Source organism: Grus americana, chromosome 1, assembly GCF_028858705.1.
Source record: "Grus americana isolate bGruAme1 chromosome 1, bGruAme1.mat, whole genome shotgun sequence".
In the NCBI taxonomy this organism is placed as follows: domain Eukaryota; kingdom Metazoa; phylum Chordata; class Aves; order Gruiformes; family Gruidae; genus Grus; species Grus americana.
Window position 1 is genome coordinate 57,840,735 of NC_072852.1, and position 19,709 is coordinate 57,860,443.

Consider the following 19,709-nt stretch of genomic DNA (forward strand, 5'->3'; position numbering starts at 1 on the left):
CTGGCAAGTGACGGCATTAGCCTTGCTTGTGCGGGTGATTTCAGCTCTGGGAGTATAAATCCTATTAGGTATGGGCAGCAATCACCAATTCATTTCCCCCAGCCAGCAGACACCCATCACAGGAGGAGTGGTTGGTGCTAATGGGAAGAAAGCATCACCATTTTGGACCTCCTTCGCTCGCAAAACATTATCTCTTTGCTTCACATATTATCCCTGGAGCGGTTTGAAGACCACCAGCACTTTTCCATGTTAATGTGATAAAACTAAAGGCTTATGGGCTCACCCAGAGATTGCAAATGTTCAGGAACATCAGACCACAAATCTAGAGGCAAAGTAACATCCCTGCGCATGGAGAGGCAGCTGCAATGCCACAGCTGCCCTGTCCTGTGACAAACAGCGTTTGCCACGCTGAGTACTCCTAACTAGAGAGACAGGCTCCCGCAGCCTCCCTGGAGGTGTTTGCCCCTCTATTACACCCTGCAAAGACTGAGGGGGAGATTTTAGCTTCGTCTTTCAGTTTCTGTGTGAGGAAACACAAGGTTTTGCTCTTCTTCCCCAGGCCAACCCCGGAGCAGAATGATGCGTAAGGTTGTTGTTTCAGCGTATGCTAGTATGTTACCAGATGCAATAGCATGCTGGTACCTCCTTCATCCTGGCGCAGGCATATCTGTACCTCCTCCCAGGTGGGACCTTGTTTCCAAACCCATAAGGTTCTGGGTTTGTGGGCCCAGACAGCAGAAGACTTTTTTTTATTATTTTTGTAATGGTATTATGTGCTTTGGTGGCACCAGACTGAGGCTGTAGGCTTAGATGTAGTATCCAAGCACCTCTTGATTTCTAATTTACTTAGCCATCATACCCTCTCCAAAAGGTAAACCCCTCAAGCCTTTGCCTCTGTTTTACACAAAAGAAAACAGAGGATTAGAAAAAATTCTATGATTTACTGGAGGCCAAACAGAGAGGCTGTGATAGGGAAGAAATTTGACTGGATCTCGAATTAGTACCCATTGCTGTCTGTGTAGCGTTTTTTCTCTGCTTTGCATACTTCAGTCTGAGACATGCTGGACAAGCTCCCTTGGGATAAGGAGTCATTTTTAGCCTGATTTCTTACAGAAATGAAGCTCTCGCAATCATGTTGTCTATCTGCCTGTCTATCAGCCACCCACGATACAGTTTGAATCCACCGGCCAATTTCAACCGAACCCAGCAGCAAGGAAGGGATCTTACAGCAAACCAATTCGGATGAGCTCCACGGTGAGCAGAAACAGGGGAGGGAAGACAGGGAGAAAGCAGAGCGTGCTTCTGTGTACCTGCGGGCCGTGGGGCGGCCGGACACCGCTCCTGGCATGGCGTGTGATGCTTCCTGCCCCTCTCTGGGGCAAGAGAGAGGGATTGAGCTCAGGGCGTGATGTGCGGGGCTGACGAGGCCGGGAAGGAGCTGAACACGCTGCAGGGATGTGCAGCGACCCTGGGCATGAATGTGGCAGAGACTGTTCATCCTGCCGCTGGCAGAGCAACTTCTGCTCTCTGCGCTCCCTAAACCCCGCCGGCTGCTCCTCCGGGAAAGCAGCCGATTAACATATTGCAATGAGTTAACCTTAAATGGTCTAAAAATCCAAACCTCTGCATGCAAATGAATTCTGATGGAAGAAGCGAGATAAAACACCACCCAGCCACAACCGAGCCCTCGGCTCAGCTTGTTTGCTAACCGAGGCACTTCTGTGTTTGCAGGTGAAGCCAAGGTGGACTCCATGGCGATGTGCTCAGCCCCGTGATGATTTGAACCTCCCCACCCCATGCTGTTGCCTTGCCAGGTGCAAGGCTTTGAAGAAAAACAATGTCTTGTGTGGTTTTTTAGGTTTCAGTGGCTGGGATCTGTGACATGGCCCTATTTTCTTCTGCTTGGGCAGTGCCAAATTGTGGGTGTCGTGGGCAAGAGCCTCCAGGCAGGGTGTCAGGCATGCGCTGGGCTTTACCAGCCCCAGCAGAGCTGGGTAGCTCCAACCCACCAGCCAAAGGCAGGAGGTGGAAAGGTGCTTCTCCATCACTTCTGGGTCAACCTGTTGCACATCCGAGGGGCTGTGCCTAACGGTTTGCTGCTACAGAAAAAGGTAACTCTGCCAGTCCCTTTACTAAGAGGAATTATAAACACCTCCCGCTCAGTCGCTATTATGCGATCTGTTTTTCACCGTGTGGCTATTGCTGATAAGTGAATCTGGGGCTCCCTGCATGCAAGTCGTTTGACATTTGGTTAACTCCTTCACACTGAGTTACAGGGCCGAGTTAATGGTCGCAGAGCTGAACTTTCACTGTCGCCCTTTCCCCAGAAGATCGCCAAAAGGTCACCTCTTTTCTCCCCCCTTTGGGACTACAGTCCTTTTAACGCCCTTTCGAGCTAGACTCGGCAAACAAAGTCCTCCTTTGAGCCAAACAGTCTTGAAATCCGATGCCCTTGTTCATTTTGCACTGCTGGTGGCAGGGAGGAAAGCAACCAAGTGACATTTCTATCCTCGGTCACAAGGCAAATGGCATAAGACAATGATACTTATCTTTTCCTTGAGCGCTCTGAGGCCTCAGATCTGAAAAAAAAAAAAAAATTACAGTCACTGGCAATCATAATTTCCAGCAATCAGGCTGTAGCAAGCAGGAAGATGAACAAGTGCTGGTACAAATATTCAGGGACTAACCCTAATAACAGGATCCACCCAGAAAAGATGCCTTGTGTGTAACAGCAACAAACAAATGCCTTTAAACTTGCACTGGTCTTAAGTAACCTAAAACTTTGCCAGATAAGGATTGTTTGCTCTCACTTAGGGGTTTCTGGCAGCTCTGCTCCTTGGATTATTTGCTGAAATGCATTTGGCTTTTTTTCAGTTTGCGATCTTAAAGGCAAAGCGATCAAGTTTCATCCTCATCTGCTACTACAGAGCGATTCTGGGTAGCATGAAAAATCTGATCTTTCCGCAGCTGGGAGGGCAAAGGAGGGTGGCAGCTGCGGCGTGGTTGCCCTGGGCGGTGGACACGGAGGTGAAGGTGCCTGCTGCCACCAGCGTCCTGCCTGGGCCAGGTGACGCCACTCGTACCTGCTAATGCCGTGCCTCTCCAGCCTGCAAAATCTTTAGCGTGGTGCTGTATTTTGCTGTATGGTTTTAGACTGCTTGATGTATTGGAGCTTCCATCACTTCCTCTAAGAACAACTGAAATAGAAATAATAGCAAGTCAGTGGTGGCTTGTTAGAAGAAGGCTAAAGGAAAAGTTGAGCAAAAATTTAGCCTGGCAGCAACAGAGTATGTTTCCACATATATTTGATAAAAACCCCACTGTGCAGTCAAGAAAAAGCACGTGCAGAAGTGGCTTCAGAGGCATTTTTGCGGCAAGGCAGACAAGGTCTCTAACAGCAATCGCATATAAGCAGTGGAGGGCACTGGGAGTCCTCGTGTCACTGGGTGCTCTTATTCTGAATCACCTGTTTTGAGTGTGACAGCAAACCCCTTCTTGCAGAAGAAATGCTGCCTGGCTGGGAGCTTTCTGGTATCTTCCCCTCAGGAGCAACGGCAAACAGAAAAGGAGAATGTTGCCTGCCTTCATTTCTCTAGTTCTTGTCACTGTTTGAGCTTAGGTTAGCCTGCACCATCCAGATTGCAAGGGGTCAGTACCCACCAGCTCTCCCAGTGATGGATGCATGAGCCAACAAACCGTCACCATTCAGCCTTGGAACCGAAATAAACCAGAGAATTTTATTTTTTTTTCCCAGTGTGCAGAATTGGCCAAAACAAAGATAATGGAGAAGTCAAAAGGAATGAATCTCTACAAGTGATGCAACAATGTGGGGTAGAAGGAAGGGAAGATGCTGGATGCACAGATTTGGGTGCAGCAGCTCTCCTTCGGGGGTGCACAGAGCTGCTGTTGTGGTCAAGGAGAAGCAGGTGTCCTCCTGGAGGGAGGCAGTTTTCTCCTGCCTTCCCAGGGCTGAGTTTTGCTCTTCACACTTAAGAGTGTTAATTTGATCTTGCAAACATAATTATCACAACACGAGGGGAAAAAAACAGAGAACCACGCTTCCCTCCTCCTCACGCACAGCACCCCTCAGCTATCACCTGTCAGCCCGCTCTGGACCCCAATTCGCGGTGTGGCAGACACCTACAATGTATTTCTCCCCATTTAACCAGGCTCAGGTCAGACTGACCCGCCTCCCCGCTTCTCTGAGCCCGCTGCCTCCCCATCTTGTGTGTCACTCGCATCTCGCCTTGCTGCGGTCCTGGCCCTCTGGGAGCTCCCGAGGGAGGGCTGAGAGGTACCGTGGGGATAGCAGGGGCAGCACGATGCAGCAAAGGGGTTTTTCTCATTTGCCACCTGGGTATAGTTTCCAAATCCCCTAAAATGGAGTGTGCCTACACATCAGAGAAGGAAGCCTGGTCCCACAGGGATGCTGAGGGGGAAGACAAGACCAGCGTGTGCTCTCCCCAGCCTTCCCGGCCTCAATACTCACGGCAGGACCTCTTCCAGACCTGAGTTTCAGCATCTCCATGTCACATTACTCACCAGACGCGGTGTCTCCAGGCACAGCATTCCTTCCCAGCAGTGTCCCAGGCAATAACCACAGCCAAAAGAAGGATATGTTGAGAAACACCACCTTCTTTCAAAGGCCCATCCAGTGCAGCAGCAGCCACGTGCTTGAGTGTATTGAGATGTGGCTTAGAGCCACTTTACCAGCATGGGAGGGAAGGAAAATGGCATGGTGGTATGTTTCGTCTGGTGGCCGCAATCTGGACGGGTTTTGTTTTGTTGTTTTAATTCACTCCAGATGAATCTTCACCTCCATCAGCCCCTAGGATGATGCCCGGTGCTGCTGATGCTGGCCACGTCCAGCACCCACAGCGGAGGAAAAGCCCCGGTGCTGCAGCACTGCAGTGCCACGTGGGTGTGAGCCCCAGGGCTCTGACCCGGGGCCGGGGGCTGATCTCAGTGTTTAACACAGTTGGTGGCTTCTGGGGCCGAAGGAGGAAACCTGGGAAAGTGTGGGAAGGTGCTGTCGGGCTGGACATGGCCAAATCCTGGAGCCCACGTGCTCCCTGTTACATGAAGCCCGAGTCATAGCAAAACAAAATGTGTGTACTTGCAGCTCAGCCGTTTAGCCGCAAAGCCACTCGGCGAGCAGCGTGCTCTCAGCATGCACTCAGGAGGGCATGCGGAGGGCAGCAAGCGGGTGAGAAAGCAGTGAAGGGATGAATGGCACACAGTGCAAGCAACCACAGGAAGCTCGCTGTGGCTATGGCGAAGCAGCACTTAAATCTTTGGTACATGCTATACGGGCTTAAAGTGCTCGCCAGCAGCACAGAGAGCGGGAGGGATTTGCCTTCAGGCACCCAGGAAGGGATTCTGGGCATTTTCGGCAGGAGTTGGTGCTGTTGGCCAGGAGCAGGTGGGCTCATCTCAGCCAGTGGATTTTCTCTGGCTGCCTGTTGCATGGGGATGGCCCCAACGCCTTCGAATTGTGACTTTTTCTCCCACGAGTCAAAGGTGGGGGAGCCACATTAAACCACAGCCATCCCCATCCACTTGCAGAATTGCTCCTGGGATGGCATTTTCCAGAGTTTGTTTTGAAATAATCCCCATGGAGTGATTCCCACCACAGCCTCCCTGAGACCACGTACTTGCCTTGGTGGTCTCGAGTAAGGCACCAGTCCAGCTATCCCTTCTGCTTTCCCTTGCCTTCCCCTCTTAGCCCTTGATGCTGATCTGAGGCTCCCTTGATTCAGCATCTTTTTCGGCATCTTTTCTTGTCTCATCAGGATTACATCTGTGGAAAAGCCACAGGCTGGACTTTAACCCACCCAGCCATGCGGAGACATGGCGAGTGGATTTGGGGAGGGGATGAGGGTAGGACTAGGAGCACTGTAACCCCCCATGAACACAGCCCCATGCAAGGAGAGGGAGGTTCGCATTGCGGCCGACCTCTCCCCGGAGCACAGCGGGCGCTGCTGCCCCTGCCTTCCCTCATCCAACCTCCGACACAGGCAAAGGAGTGATGGGATTTGCAGCCGAACGAGTTAAAATACTGCTGAATGAACACGCTTTGACTGGGGCTGGATTGATTTCCCCGGCCCCTGCGACTGATACAAGCATGTCCAGCCAGGGAATTGTAAAGAAAACAGGCTTGAAACCAATTTCATTGCAACCAGCACCAGCTGCATGCGTTGATAAGGCCTTTGATAACATTGCAGAGAGGAGTTATCGATGTTGGACAGGGCTGTCTCTCACTGCTGGCAAAGGGGAGCTGGAGGCAAGTATCAGTAAGTGCTTACAGCACCCGAAAAACATCCCTTGCAAGTAATGAGCAGCCAGGGGAGCCCCGTGCCCCGTGGCTGGGCTGGGGCAGTGGTCAGGACAAGGAGGGAGACCTCAGCCTGTCCCACACCGTGCTGGCGAGCTGCTTGCTTCATCCCTGCTTGCACCTGGGTCATGCTGACTCACTCAGGGCTCCTCCACCCCGGGAGAAGGTGGAGGCGTGGAACAGAGGGATATCCCAGAAGGACAACAGCTGCCCATCCCTTCAAAGGGGACCCCAAGGAGGGGGCTGTCATCTATGTGTGGCAACCGGCAACCACAACACGTGCGCCATTTGCTCTCCCCTTGCGTGCCTGTCCTGTCAGCCCCTCATCTTATTTTATTGCTCTTTTCTGAAGTACCTGTGAGATACAGAGGCTTATCAAAGCACCCCAGAGAGAAACATTCAGACCGTCTCGGGAGGGGTGACAGGCGCAGGCGGAAAGCCAGTCAGCAGGACTGCCCTGACCCCGCAGCCTCTTATTTGGCAAAATTTGGCTGCATTGGCTTAATCGTGATGCTCACCCTGGCTGCAGCAACTGAACCACATGGCTGGGGCATGAACCAGATCAGCTCTCCCAGGCTCATTAATCTAACTAAACTATTAAACCCTGCTTGGGGTGACAGCTTATTGCAGGGTTAATGTGGTTACGCTGCAGTGAGCTGCTCACTCTGCCTGGCCCGGCACGCTTTTGCGGAGACCCACGGTCTGTGTCTGCATGAGGGCTCCGCACCCCCCTCCAGCTCGCTGGGGAGCTGTGAGCGGGCACAGAGCCCTCGACAGAGGTTTCCTCATCTTCCAAGCCGGGACAGATTCCCAATGGCCCAGAAATGCAAAATTAGGAAAACACCCTGAAAGCAAAATGAGACCTGGAAAAGAGATGACACCTAAAGGTCTGATCGCATCTGAGCTGCCTGCAGCTGAGCGGGGTTAAAAGGTAACCGAGCCCGACTAGCTGTCACCACCAGCCTCCCCTCCAGCCAGCGGGCTCGGCCTCCTCCCGGGCACTTTCAAAATTCCTGGCTCAGCCTCTCCGTAACCCGTTTTGCTCAAGTGACTCAGGTTAACTGCGACCATTTCACCAGCCAGCCTTCACTCGCCCAGCTCGCGTTGCCTGTGCCGGTGCAGGCGTCAGACGGGCGACGAGGAGCAGCACCATCCCGGCCAGGGGAGAAGAAGGAAGCGGTGGCTTTTTGTCGGGGTGCAGCTGCCAACAGATCGAGTCCTGCAGGTCACCTAGGGGTGAGGAGGAGGCTTCGGTAGGTATGCATGTTCCAAAGTGCTACAGAGGGCTTGGTCCGTCTCACCCCTGCTAGATGTGGCACCAGAATTAAATGGCGTGATTGGGGGCACCTCGGTGGGAGCAGCACCTAAGAGGGTGCTGCGTGTTACCCCTCCAGCTAGTTCCCATGGGAGGGACACCTGGCTGGGAGCTGCCGGGTCCCCAGCCGGCTCCATGGTGGGGATGACCTGGGGGTCGGGACAGCAGAAAAGTGCTCCATGCAACCGCCGTCCCTCCGGGTGCGACATGCACTGGCACCGCCGGGCTGCCACAGGGCCAGGAGTACACTGGGGCAATTTCCAAAAAGGTCTAGTTGCCAAAAAACTCCTGAGTTTGCAGAGGGCTGCGTGCTCTCGGTGGTGGTGTTCCTGCCCTCCCCGGAGAAGGGCTTTGAGGTTCGAGGAGAAAGTGGTGGCAGCACCACATAGGCACATATTCGGGGAGCGGGGCCGGTGCCCTGACCGGGTGTCAGAGCAGAAGAGGGGGCTGGTATCGTCTCCGGATGCAGCGCCATGTAACTTTAGCTCCGGGCCATTCCTATTTGTCTTTGCTTCTTGCATGTTGTGAATAGATATTAGCTCAAGCTCAATGGGCTCCACACAGGTCTTGGAACTAGATGATTCAAGCTGGGATTTGTTCCATATCTCGGGTTTCACATGTTTTCTTTAGCTGCATTTTAATTGTGGGGTTTTCCTTGTCGTTTGGTGAGATGTTCTACCCAGGTGCCTTTCCTTTGCAGCTGTAAATATCCCAAATAAATCTCACTCCTGGATTATGCAAGGGTGAAGAGGAAATGCCCTACAACATAACAGGTTAGGTTTTTATCATAGCTCTTCGTCTGGAAAGCCATTGGGAATGTGTCCACAGAAAATGTCTGGCGCTAGTCCGGAAAACAATGTACAATGTCAGCAGAGCCCTAGAGAGAGGAGCGTAACATGGTTAAACAAAGCCTGGATTGGGTTTAGCTCACCTTTATTTCCACCTTGAACCAACAAACCTCTCCTCTGAATGCAGCTGAGCTCGGGCCTGCTGTGGATGGGAAACAAAATTCTCCTTGCTTTCCTAGCTGCCTGATTTTTTGTGGGTCAGTCCTGACAGGCTGCAGTAACCCCCTGGGCTGTTTTATACATCCTGAGCTGCGAGAGGCCGGGAAGAGGCTGGCGGCCAAAAATGAGGTGGTCTGGTCCTATGCGGACCTGTCAAACCTCATGTAATTAATTCCCATTTACTGCCGCTCCCTGCCCTGACAGCCGTTTGTCCCCACCAGCTGCAGTGGTTGTGTTTGGGTCATGGGACAGGAGCGGGGCTGGCAGGTACCTCCAAGGGGGATCCTGTACTTGGAGGACTCACCCCTCCAAAACAGCACCTTTTTCATCTGCAGGTTGGTGTTGGGAGCCCTCTTGCCCGGCGAGGGGTCTTGAGCCTGGGAGACAAGGGTGCTCAGGAGAGCTATTGACTCCTTCCCTCGGCTGTTTGCCCATGCCAGCACCAAAACTGCTCCGTCCCTGCTTGCCACAGGGTGGAAAAAGCAGTTATCCAAGTTGTGTGCATGCCCTGTAGGGAGACAGCGGCGTGTTTGGGCTGCCAGCCCCAGCTCCACATCGCTGCATGGGGTCTACGTCCCATCCCGGAGCCTGCTGAGGACTTGTCCTGGCACGTACAGGTGTTACCGGCACTGTAAGACCTTTAGGAGGGACTGGTTTGACAGGCCGCTCCTGCCTTTTGCTAACTCCCCCTCCCAAATTCATTTGGGGCAACTTGGCACGAGCTGGGTTACATACCGTCAGCCGAGGGCCAAACCACTCGACTCCTTGTCGCTGGGATGTTTTAACGCCATCCAACGGGATAGCAGAAATGTCACAGCCCGGGGGAGCGGAGGATGGTCCCATCCCCACGGGTTGCCCCAGCACCACCCATGCAATGGCATTCGGCTTGGGAAATCATGGCTGGAGTAAGAGGGCGATGCATTTCTGGGGTGCTGGGGGGTACATGGGCCCCTGCTTCGCCCGCCCTCGCTGCTGTGCCTCTGTGTGGGAGAGAACCCTCCCGAGGAAGGCGCTGAGCGAGGAGGGCTCTGCATCCCCCCGTGCCTGCGGTGCCCTTGTCAGCCCGCTGGATCCCAGCTGATGGATAGCTGCAGGCAGCAAATTTGAGCAGCGTCTCGATGCCAATTTAAATAAATAAATTAGTCCGAATGCTTCACCTTGCAGAATGGCATTTCATTCAGCCATTCAAGCATCAAATACCTCCGGGATTCTTTGGATCTCAATTTGCAGAACTATTTCCCTTTTGAGCCTTCTTTTATTTTTCTTTTTGCTTATTTAAACCTGTTTTTCCTGTAGCAAACGGTCCTTGCAAGTGAAAGGAGGCAGGTTTTAGATTTTGGCAGAGCTTTCCTCCAGATTTAAGAGGGATCAGCAGACTCTATTTACAAAGATCTTCCCTGGCCCCTGCTTCCCCGGTTGCAGCTGGTGGGGATGCAGAGGGACGTTCCCGTGGCTCGGTTTCAGTTTGGGTCCCCCCCAGGCTGTCGGATCACTCACATGGAGCCCGCTGCTCGCAGCCGGGGCCGGGCAGATGTGCTGGTGCCGAGGGGAAGCGCTCACCCACCCGGGGCCAAGCAGCAGCTGTGGGAGCTACTGCCTCCCACCCAGCCCCTTCGATGGGTCACGGGAAACGGAGGGTGGGAGGAACGTGCATGTGTCCAAAATACCACGGATGCCTTAAGGACAGAATAAGCTCAGGCTGGGTGAAGTTGCCTTTAGCATGGGGGAAATGGCCGAGCTTGGGAGGAGGGCGAGGAGGCAACATCGCCCGGCTGCATCCCCCCCTGCTCTGCCCCTGGCGCTTTTCTGGGAGCTTTGGGCCATGGGGGTTGCAAAGAACCGCCTGGAGAAATGACCCGAGGCACCTCAGAGGCTGCAAGAGCAGAACACAAATGGAAAGGGGCTGGTATTATTTTCTTTTTATTTTAAGCCAAACACAAGAATATTAAGGGATCTAATTCATGGTGTTTGAACACCTGGGAGTGATACACAGCAGAGCCTTCTCAGAAGCACGAAATTTTCCCTGCGTATAATCTAAAACAAATGTCTTCCTAGCCAATCTCTAATCAAGGCCTTATGGATCAGTGAACAAATATAGGGGATTAGTTAAATTAGCAAGATTCATGGTGGTGGTGGTGGTGGTGGTGGTTTTATGGCCACCTCATTCCACCCACGTACTGCCTTACATAGACCATCCTCTCCTGCCTTCAGGTCTGTGCTTAATGCAGTGGCCAGGTATGGTGTTTTGCAGGTATTTGGGAATAAGAAATGATGTTTCGGGGCAGGACGCGCACACAGGCTCGGGCTCCTGCAGAATAGCTGAGAACAATTCTCTGACCACAGTTTCCCTTTGCTGGCGCTTGCATCCTCGTGCGTTTGCACCGTGCTTTTGTGTGCAGCAGCGCTGCTCTTGTAAGGCTGTAGCGGCCTTTTGCACCCGTGTAGGAGGAATGTGGCAAGCAGAGGGCTTGCGCTGGCGGCCTTTATAAGGGCGTCTGGTCTCTCTCTAGCAGCAGTCACCACGGTCAAAATTTTGCATGTCAGCCAGACCGTAAATAAATGGTTTGGCCTCATGGTTTAGACACATTTAGTAAATGTAGTTCAAACTCTGCTGCATCTCTTCAGCTCCTCCATCCTCCTGCCAGCTCCCCGCCAGCCCCGGATGCCTTTCCTGTGCTGTGGATAATGGAGAATTGACTATCCGCACTGCCAGTCCTCCCCAGGAGCAGCAAGTCAATGCCAAGGGGAGGATACCCTCCCCACGGGGCCGATCTCCCCTGGCTTCTCTCATTTCCAGCCAGCCGGCGTGCTCAGCGCAGCTGGAGCAAGGGGGAGTGAAAGCATCTCTCTGACGTGCCTCGGTTAGTGACCGACGGCTCTTGCTCCCTTGTGGGAAGGCCACTGCTGCTGGAGTGATAAACTAGAGGTATTTGGGGATTGGAGAGGACAGCTAGGGAGCCAGGGATGAGTGAGATGTTGCTGTATGTCTCTGTGAACAGACACAGCCAGTGCACGGGAGCTGAGAAGTTCAGGAGACCACGCAGCCCGGTCCTTGGCTCTGCAGAAACAGGGATGCCACTGATGGGCTGGTCCGCACATCTTTCCTCAGGTCTCAGCTGTTAGAAGGGACTGGAATCCATTTTATAGACATCGACCTGCCAAACCCACGCTAGCACACTACAGCCCTCCACAGCTGCCGGGCAAGCACCAGCTCTTGGAGCCATTTGATGGCAGGAAGCCCTGGGCACCTTGGCCACGGCCACGAGTGGCCAGGACCAGGGCAAGCAGCGCAGGCAGTTAGTTACTCAGGCCCTCCTTTGCTCTCTGTGCCTACGCTATCCCTCTCTACCCTCCTCTCCTCAGCCCTTTCCTACCCTCAGGGCAGCAAAATCCAGTTTTGCCCGCGTCACCTCCCTGCTGTCACCTTGTGCTGGCTCCTCTCCAGTTCCCTCGGTCCTTGGAGATGGGTGTCTCACTCTGCCTCCTCCTGCAAGTGGTCCCTGCAAGGTACCAGCTCGGCAAAGCTGAGCAGTTCGCTGTCTGTGTCTTGCTTGTGTTTCCCAGGCCCCCCTTGCACCCCTCCGGCCTGCCGTCCTCAGTATAGCCCCCATGGAAGGAATGGCTCCAAAACTGAGCGCTGTGAGCAGCTCAGCTGCACTTGAGTCCATTCGCTGAACCCAGCTGGGGAACTGATCTGGCTGAAAAAAAATCCCTTTTTTAAAATTTATTTTTTCCCCTGAGTTATTTTTTAATCCAGCTCAGCTCCTCAACCTGGTTTCCTCTGGTTCCTCCAAAAGAACTGAAGGGCAGCCTGTGGGCAGGTGGGAGGACAAGGATGCTGCAGAGTTCAGCCCACCAGTGATAAAGCTGCAACATCAGCAGTCTGAGGCCAGTTCAAACACCAAATTCTGGAGCCATTTCCTTCACCACAGACCAGGAGCGGCACTTTCCCGCAGAAGGGCCGGTGCCCAGGGAGCACAGCCGCTGCTCCCAGCTAGCAGGAGCTGGCTTGGAGCGAAGATTCCATCCCCTCTGCCACTGCAGCCCTTCAAAATGTGTTTACATACCAGACGGGGATAAAAAGTCAAAATTTCGTTGGTGTTTGGCCAGAGAATTGTTTTGATTTGAAAACACTTCCGTGACTTGTTTTTTCGCTTGTGCTAGCAGAAATAAATGGAGGGATTGGAATGGGCATGGAGCGATTGATGGACGAGGCTGCTCGGACAGCCCAGCTCCGCAGGGCTTTCTCACTGGAGGCTTTCCGACGCAACGTGTCCCACCAAACCCTTTTGGTTTCGATGCCCATTATATTTTCCTAATGTTTCGGTGAGTTGTTCCCACCAAGTCCACACAGCACAGCCTGTCTTTGTACTACCTCCCGGCCACGTCCCTACCCAAGATGATCCGTTTAACGCTGTTCAGTGAACGTGCCTTCTAATGAGGCCGTCACGACCCCGGCGTTGCTGCCTGGGGAGTTTCTGCAGCAACACTGCTGCAGCTCGTGCCTCTCAGAGCTATTTTCCAGCACGAGGATTTCACCAGCCCCAGATAAGTAGGGAGCCTGGAGCAGCTCTCTTTGCCATCCTCCTTTGAACTCATTAGTGAAGATGCCAAGACTTGACTAGATATTTAGTTCTCTGGCACTTCCTTAGGCCTCTGTGCCCTAAATAGCACTCGGCAGTCATTTATCATTGCAGTCCGGGTCCTCCAGGCAGTGTGCTTTTGCATGGCCATATTTATAGCCATGACAATTTTCTTTGTTTTTCAGAAATATAGAAATACGTCTATTCTCTGCTGAAATTTCCTATTGAAGCTGCCACACTCCTGTGGTTCAGTAAATATCAGTGACCTCCCAAAGTTTGTCGCAACATATTCCTCTCTCATCCCTTGATCTCCTCTAGCTGTGGCTGCTTTTCTTCTGGAAACTACCCTCATTTCTCTGCTATGGGTACGAAACGCCTGGGCCACACAGTTGGCTTTCCCAGTGGATGCAGATCCCAGCTGACGCTTGGACCTCACACCTGTACCCCATCTTATGTCTTAGTTCGTGTCACGGGGTACTGGCCCCCCCGCGAACCACAACACCGGCACAACTCCAGCCCAGCCGTGGGGTGCAGGAGAGGCTGCAGCAAAGGGCTCGGTGCGGCAGCGCGCCTCCCAGCTCCTCTGCATGGTGGGGGTCTTGCTAAATCACATCCCTCCCTCCGCCTGCAGCGGGTTTGGCAAACAGTCTGGTGAGCCATCACTTTCTCCAGGAATCACAGCTCCCCGGTTCAAGAAATTGGTCTAATTAGAGGAGAGCGAGACGCTTCTCCTGCTTGGAGAGCAGCAGGTCCCCAGCCTACTTAAAGCGCCGCATACGACCATTAGCGCGACAGCGTGTCTCCCCAGAACTACGCGTTTGCTCGCACGCTTGGCAGGCGGCCGACCAGATGTAGCCAGGCTGTCCGGAGGTGCCAAGCATAACAATTAACAGCCGCTTTGTGGTGGGATTGGCAACGGCAGCTGCAAATCACAGGCACGTTCAGCCGCCCACCTTGCTTCCAGGGGCAGCGTAGTCCTCTTGCACCCCTCCAAAGTGCACTGCCGGGGGTCAAGGAGATGACAGTGAGGGTCCCTTGGTGCCAAACGCCTGCAGGACCTCAGTGACTTACTGAAAACGAAGTCCTGTGGTGAAGGGCACCAGCTGATATGCATCTCAGCTAAATCATTGAATATTGTACCTTATTTCTGTCAAGGTGCTGCATCTGTTTGGGGTTTTTTCATGCTGACTCAAGCTGCAGTTCTGCAAACACGGAGTAACTTTATCCAGGTGAACAGCCCTGCGGAGTTCGGGAGGGATGCTGCCACATTCCTCGCTTGCAGTGGCAGGCACAAGCTGCTTTATTAGGTCTTAATTACTTCCCTGCTATCCAAAATTCTTAAATTTGCCATTAAAGGCAGATAGAAATAAAAATGTCGCACTTTTGCAGCTCAGGTATTTGCAGCCATGAATAATACACTCACACACTCATTTACTAATGGATACACTTCTCCTCTAATTTCTTTCCCCCTCCAGACATTTGCAAAAGCTCTTTTCATTCCCATCACACCTTTAGCAAGCAGTAAGCCATTCTATGTTTTGTTGCTCTTATCTCTTCTCTGAAAGCTTTTATTGACTGCATGTTGGTTTTGTCTCCTCACCTTTTCCATTTCCCATCTAGCCTTTTTTTTTTTTTTTTTTTTTTTTTTAGCTGTTGCTGTTTCAAGGCTTCAGATCTCCGAGAAGTCCCTTGTGGAGCTATTTTGGATATTTCTCACCGCAGCAGCTGAGAACTCCTGGAAGAGCTAACAACAGGACCAATAAGGACAGAGTTGCCTCCAGAATACGTTGGGATTAGAGGGGGGAGTTCAGTCAATTATTGAACTACCTGGATGAAGAATTCATATCCAAAAGCTATTTTGCCTTAGTGCCTGACTCATATTTACATTTACGAGCTGTAAGTGGTTTAGGGATGAGCTCTGAAGCTGCTTCTCTACATATTTCTTGCATTAAACACAGGGAAGAGCCTCTTCCCTCTTCATACCGCACATGGCTGCAGGTAAAAAAACGCTGTGGGTCGTAGGAGGGCCAGCTGGGGTGAGCCTCCGTGCCGAACCGATGCACAACACCCAGCCTCCCTCGTACGGTCCCTGTCTGCATGATGGCGATGTGAAATCACCCTCCCCCAGGTCGCGGGAGGGGGACCCTGCCCAGCCACCTCGGAGTTGATGGATGCACCCGTCTTTCGGCTGTTTTGCTGAGCAGGTCTGCAGCCAGGACAGGGCTGGAGCGGCTCAGGCACTGAGGAGGGCAGGAGGAGCCCACGGCGCACAGGCAAACGAGAGCGGCTACCTGTTTTGCTTTGGCTGCCAGTTGCCTCTGGCTGGAGCAAGGGACTTTCCGAATCGCTGATGCATGAAACCACTAACAGCTTGGCTTTGATCCCCGTACTTTGAAAGGAGTCCTGAATTTTCCAAAGCAACCGACTCCCATCAGAGGTCGGAGGGGGCCAGGTTTGCCCGATCTCTCTTCGGTTGGGAACTCTGTGCTGTGTGTTCAGAAATGCCCAACTACCTCTAGGAACCTCAGTTTTGGATGACTGGGCTTGTGGCTGCTTTTGGAAGCAAACAACAGCAGCTTCCCGAGATGTTTTGGTGGCTGGTGGCTACCTTAGTGCCGTGGTAACCAGAAGGACTTTGGGCAGAAGAGTTTCCATAGCTCCCAAATGGAGAGGTGTAGGGCCGTCCACCCTCCCAGAGCCCTCTGGCTCTCCGATCCTGGCCTTCCCTGGCTTTGGACATCAAAGCAGGTGTTTTGCTGAGGACCTTGCTCTGCAGAAAGGGGTTGGTGTTGCTCCCCACTGTCGCTTGGTTTTTGTAAGGCAGAAAAAAGCTCTTTGCCCGGCTCAGGCAAAACCCGCAGAAGAAATGCAGAGTTTCTAGGTCACACTGTTCTTGAGAGAGGAGGCAAAAAGAGAAAACAGGTTAGGAGCCTCTCGAAACACCTAGCAGAGAGACGGCCAAGCCCAAGCATTGCATGGTCCAGAAGACTGAATCCTCTCTCATGCGCCTTGAAAACACCTCGTCCAACCTGCCTCCTGCTGCAGCCAGGTCCCGTCTCACAGGGCTCCTGCTGCTGGTGGCCCAGCGAGCCCACGGTTAAGCTGCTGCTTGTTTGGGGGAAGCAGAGAGGGGAAGATTCACCTCCAAGCAAGAAGCCGTAGTGCTGCATCCGTCCTATCCGCCCTGGCTCTCCGGAGCATTCCCAGGCTTTTTCTTTCCATGCTTGGCTAGAGTCTAATCCTGCATGCAGAAAATTCCTCATGCTTTTTGCTCTTATTCCTCCAGGGCATCTGTTTTCTCTTCCATTCTGTCTGGCTGTTCAACAGCCTGAACTCAGTTACTCTAATCCCTCCATCTTCAGTGATGTTCTCAGCTCCACATAATAAATATTAACAGCTTACATGTATCTTGGGGTTCTTATGCAAGGACTCCAAATAGCTTTATGGTTCATATGCACACGGGGCTCACTTTATTCGCCAGCAAAATACAGCCACCGATGAGACAGCAGTTGTTTAGCAACCTACAGCGACAACACACAATAGTTAAGATGGGAAGTGAAAATAAATATCGTATCCATTTGAAACTCCAGGAGGGGTTTGGAGTTGGCAGAATATAAGTACTCATGCTGAATTTTAGCCAGAATACTCTGAATAGCATTCCTATGCTTACGGAAAGAGCTATAGGATTTAAAATACCTAACCCATCCCTGGGGGTTTAGTTACAACTCACGTTAACAGCACTGATGTTTTAGGATGCCAGCGACGCTCTTAACCGGAGGGGAGTCGCTTGAGTAATGAACTATACAGGATTACTCTAAAGCCCTTCCTCAGAATTTCTAGGGAAGGAAAAATCAGACTATTATATATATGCAACTATCTATTAGCTATCAAATTAAAAATATTTATATATTTTAGGCACTTTCACCCTTCAGCTATAGCTGTCTCCGCCCCATGAGGACAGCAGGCCAGTTGCTGCATTTTTTTTCAGCGGTGACACAGCAGAGATGGTGAGGACCTCAGTGGCACCGAAGGGTCCCCCGTGGCTGCTGACCCCCATACCCCAAGGTGGTTTCCAGGTCTCCCTCTGATGGCTTATTTCCACCCCAGGCTGGGGTGGACATGACCCTGCCAAGCTTTTTTGTGAAGCCCCCCTTTCCCAGTGCTGGAGAGGCCCCTCTGCTTGTCCTGGGACCGCGAGATGTAGCGGGGCAGAGGCAGAAGGTGCAGACAGCTGTGAGCAAGGGCATCTCACCAACACACACCGAGCCCCCTCCACCAGCGCTGGGTGCTGCCCACTGGGCTGCCAAAAAGGTTTCTCAGGGGAGGAGAAGCAAGGAGGGACAGAAAATTAGGGATGGGAGGGACAATGTGGCACCTCTCTCCCACCCAGGCACATCCACCTGGTGAGGTGGATTGGGGAGGAGCAAGTGTGCAAGCCAGGAGAAGGCTTTTGGAGACGGCTTGGGATGGAGGCACTGCTTCGACTCCAGAGCAACGCAAGCTAACAACCCTCAGCCAGCTCCCGTGGCTCGAGGACATGCGGAGGAGCATTCCTGCTGCTCCCATTCCAGGGACAGGGCTTCTCATTTCTACCCTTGTCTCGCAGGGGGATAGTTCTTGAAAAATAAGATAAGCTGCCTTTACGGCAGACTTATTCTGCATATTCAGATCTTAATTTGCCAGCTCCTCTCCAGCAGTTTTGTGGTGCATAGCCACGCTGTTTTTCTCTCTTTCTGCCTAGGACTTCACGTTTCTAGTGGTTTTGAATTTCACTACACTGCAAAAAGGCCCCTGCTCTTGTTTCTCCAGATCTCTGGTTCTGTCCTCTTCCATCCACTCCTTCATTTTAAAGGGGCAGGGGAGAGGAGGTTTTTCCACTGTTGTTACAGCCTGCATCTTCCCATCGCTCCCTAAGGACAATATTAACACCAACGTTCACCCACGAGCCTCCTTTCCCCGTACACAACATTGTCTGCTTCTTTGACCTGGGCTCCTAAGCCATGGCTTACATAGCACGTACAGAAAACCTATTTTCCTCATCTTTTTTCCAGTGGCTGTACAGACACAGCTTAGTGTGATCCACCCGCTCCTACCCACTTTATTTTTTTGTACTTTGTAAACTGGTAATTACGCCAAAGGATGTGTGTTTCGTGTGATCTGCTTTATATAAGTGTGTTTGGCAATTCTTGAACTTTTATCTGGAGCAACCACATGCTGGAATATTTCCCACTGGAACTGTTCTCGGTATAAGTTAGCAAATACCATAGATAGATGGGATGGGGGAATAAGCAAGAAAGACTTGTTTATACAGCTATGGAAATCCATGCCAGGTTAAGGAACGCAGAATAGGATAAAACCTCTTCAACTCCATTTTAGTCCATACCAGGGTCACACCATCCTATTAAATAGCCACAGAACAACCTGGAGGAAAGGATACGATCCCCAGGTCAAACGACATTTCGGAGCAGTCCTGGACAACAAGGCCAGGCTGGGCTCAGACACCGGAATTCCCTGCTCCTCGCAGGGCAGAGGCAAGCATGGAGGACAGGGGTGAGGGACTGCCACCCCCTGCCTTGGTCAGTGTGGGGGACAAGGCACCAAACCTCACACAACTCCACTGATTTTCCCTCCCCGTCTCTGAACGCAACTTCCCTGGCAGGGTTGAAAGGGTCTCAACAGTAGGTGCCTGTGCTGGCACGTTCAGCACACCCAGCCTTCCTGGGAACTACAGGAGGGCAGGGAACAGGAGCTTCTGCAAGCAGCCCAGCAGCCCAGATCCCCACACAATTCACACGAAACCCCGCAGGGCGCAGCCGTGCCAGCGGGACCTGGAAGGGGCAGCGGTGGAGAGCCGCCCACCTACACGCAAGGGATGCCTGTTGTTCCTTCCGAGCAAACAGGTGTTTCTCACCGCTCCGATACTGCCCACGTATTTCTCAGTGAACTCGGATCTTGCCTCGGGGCACTCGGTGCTATTTGATTTATCCAAAGGGATAAATCCCCCTCCGCTCCTAAGCTGGTATGCACAAGTGCCTTGAACCTGCACACACCAGGGCTTGGCTACACACTGGCCTTGACTGCAGCATCCTCTGCTACTTTCACCCTGATTCCTTCCCGTTCCCCTTCTCCTTCCTAAGGTGACCAGCCTGGAAGCAAAAATAAATCTGTGAAGGATCCCAGGCCGGTTCCCTCACTTACCCTTTCCCCCGTCATCTCCTCTAACTCTCTCCTGGCTTTGCCCAGCGCCTTATCCCATCTCCTCACGGAGGCACCAGGCGCTGCGGCACAGCGGTCACCCCCGAGGCCTCCCCGTGTTTACTGTGGAAAGGCTCCTTCCCCAGGGAGCCAGGCTGCAGGGGAGGATGGAGCAGGGAAGGAAGAGGCTCGCTTGCCGCCTGCCGTCAGAAGCCTGAACTGAAGAGGATCACCACAATCCCAATGCCTCTGCCAGCTAGTCCAGGCCTTGGCTG